Genomic DNA, 3,490 nt, shown 5'->3' on the forward strand with positions numbered 1-3,490 from the left:
ATCACAAATAATCCAATGGATAAGCAGTTAATTTCAAGAAATTATTTTTAAATTTTGAGAATTTTTAAAATATATGTTTTAATTTTTTATTTTTGTTATATGTATCTATGTATTCTAGGCAGAAGCTAGAGCTTAGGATTTGCTTGAGTTTTTACCTATTCCCTGGTAATTTGACCTTTTCCACCATCCCATGTGGTTAGGACCTACCTAACAACCTAGTCAAATAAGGTTATTTGAAAAATAAGGTTATCTTGCTTTTTGGAGGATGGCATCCAAGTCATTCTCGGTTGATTGACTTGTAGAGTTGACTTCAACATTTTTTTTTGCTTGGTTAACTTAATTGGGGTAATTTTATTGGTAGATGATTGAGTCGATGTGGTTACTTTTGGTACAAATGGAACCATGAATGTTGTTGCCTCCCTTTCTTCTTCCAGTTCACCATCTCTAAGAGAGGTGATTATGTGGGTTAACATCCCCTTTGTTGCTAGTGGAATTGGGTAACTTGTGTAATGTTTTTATATTAAGTTGGCACATTTTTCTAAATTTGGCACTAGTCGACTAACACACGATTTGTACAAAAAGATAAACATAATTTTAACTGTCTTGACCTATAAGGGCAGTGAACCAATGATACATATTCGATACACGAGTGGAAGAGATTTGTGTACAACTTTGGCCTTAAAGCCCTAATCTTCCATCCATGTATTTTACCTGCCTTATTTTGTTGTATCAAAGGGATAGATTCTAGATGACATGCCCTAGAGCTTCACCACTGCTGATCAATAGGGAGAGCACACAAGCTACATATGGAACATGACTCAATCACCTACTTGATATGAGGGAGTGAGTGACATTGGACATTCCTCAACACCCCTATACCCTTTGTTTAAGGAGATACCACCTTAATCCATACCGCCAACAATGATATGAAGTAATCTAATTATATCACTTTATTCTCTCTAATATTGATTACTCAATTTGATCACTATCAAGTTATTACAATGGAGCAATGTGACCAATGATTGATAGGAATAGAGTGACTATAACACATGCCAATTTAGTAATTTTTTTTTTCTTAGTGCACTTGATACATGGTTATCAACCATTTTAATAAGTAATTTTAACATTTATTGTAACCACAATATGCGATAAGTGAAGTTTTCTCTTGATATCCTCTAGCATGAGTGCGTGCGCATCTTTATATTTCAATTTGTTTTTAGAAAATTCCATTATTGAAGACATATTAAATTTAACTTCACTTTACATTTACTAGAGAGCAAAATCCATTTTTTTTTTGGGAATTTTAACTTCTCTTTACATTTATTAGAGAGCCATTTTTTTTTACTGCATTTAATAGTATGTTGTTTGGCATATGAAGATCGACGTTGAGTGCAAGAGAAATAGATTGTTCAGAATTGACAAGTTTATGGTGTCAGTGATGTGTTAAGAGACTATTTCTTCTTTAGATTTGTTAAAAATATTGTTAATTTTTTTAGGGGCTCATTTTACTAAACTTAGGGAGCTTGCATTGGATTTACTTAATCAATAAACCTAAATGGATTATTACTGAAAATGTATGCTCCTCATATTCTTACATATTGGTCCCTCTATATGATACTCTTGGTAACTATCAAAATTTGTTTTCAACATATTGGTTTGATCTTATGTCATAAGTTCATATTTGCTGCAGTTAAATGCCATTAGTCTTGATTTTTCTTGCAACTGACTTCTACAGGTCCAGATTTTGTAAAGTACATTACAAATCATGCTAATATATCTGATGTATTTTGTGTTCAAGAGTCGTCGAAAATTGTAAGTAGCTACTTTGATGAATGAGAACCTAAATATTGAAATATTGTTGATCGATTATGAAAAAATTCAATGGAGTTGCTTTTTTGTGGTTTATTTTCACTGACTTCCTAATAGCTTCTAATTTTGTACAATTATATGTTGTTTTTGTTTTATATATCAAAATTTTACATGGGAATCTCTTGTCACTTTACCCTTGAAAGTAACTAAATTCTTATTTCTAATTGAAAAAATAGAGAACCCATTTTTGTGTGATGTAGGAAGGTAATAGGTTCTTAGAAAATATTATCTTGATGGTCCTCTCACTAACGTTTCAGAGACTATCTTGTTGAACCTCTTAACCAACATCTTCCTTGCCTAATATTTTCATCCTATTATGTACCAAGTTTTGTATTCTAGCTTGGCTTCAAATAAATGGAAAATTTTTATAAGAAAAATGATATATTGATATAAGCGTGCTAGTTGTTTCAAATCTTAGATAGAACATGCTCAAGCATATCCAAATTCTACATATTTTTAAAAATGTTTGTTAAAAACTCGTCAACTAGAAATCAAAACAATGGTAAGTTGTCCTCTGTATTTGAAGTGCTTCCTGGCAGTGTTTTCCATGTTCTGGCATTAGGTTATATTAATTTGTTAGCAAAGAGAATATGAATATGTTGTATCACCACTTTAATCCTAAAGCAATTATGGAAGGCATAAGTGTCGATATATCCTTGATTGTGCTATGTTGATGAAAAGGAAAGATTAACCATGAAATATTGGCATGGAATTGTAGCTTCACGACTCGTCTTGTTGTTTTAGTAATGTTATCACACTATTTTCTCTTCATATTATTTTTTGAGCATTTTAAAATTTCACACAACTCGTCTTGTTGTTTTGATAATGTTATCACACTATTTTCTCTTCATATTATTTTTTGAGCATCTTAAAATTTCATCTAAAATTATGAATAAAAAAACTCATCTTGTTGTTTTGGTAATGTTATCACACTATTTTCTCTTCATATTATTTTTTGAGCATTTAAAATTTCACACAACTCGTCTTGTTGTTTTGGTAATGTTATCACATTATTTTCTCTTCATATTATTTTTTGAGCATTTTAAAATTTCATCTAAAATTATGAATAAAAAATTGCAGTCGTACATTAATAATTTTAATGCTAATTTGTTTATTTTTGCATGGTATCTTGTTTTTTTGGTAGGTAAGCACCCAAGGGGATTTGAACCAGTACCTATCGCAACGAGTGCCTTAACAGTGCACCCATTCACCATCAATCCAAAGCCTCATGGGCTATTTTTGCATGGTATCAGTTTGATGATATTTTATATTTAATTTATATATCTCTTTCATGTGAAACTCACTTTTAAATAATTCATTCTAATTTTGTTTTTAGGTTATTAGATAAATATTTTATTTAAAAATAAATTAAATAAAAATAAAGTAAATAAATAAATTTGTAAATTTAATTAAATTGTAATTTTTAATTGTTCAATTTGTATTTTAAAATGTATAAATAAATATAAAATTTGAAAAAAAAAATATTATAATTATTAAGATATACAATTTTAACAAATTCATTCCAAATAATATTAATCAATAAATATATTTAAAAATATAAAACAATTAAACAATACTAAAAATTAATCCTTTATTTATTTAATTTTTAATTTTTATTATA

The sequence above is a fragment of the Pinus tabuliformis genome, chromosome 9 (assembly GCF_031772625.1).
Source record: "Pinus tabuliformis cultivar Carrire ecotype Pingquan chromosome 9, CPIR1, whole genome shotgun sequence".
NCBI classification, from domain to species: Eukaryota; Viridiplantae; Streptophyta; class Pinopsida; order Pinales; family Pinaceae; genus Pinus; species Pinus tabuliformis.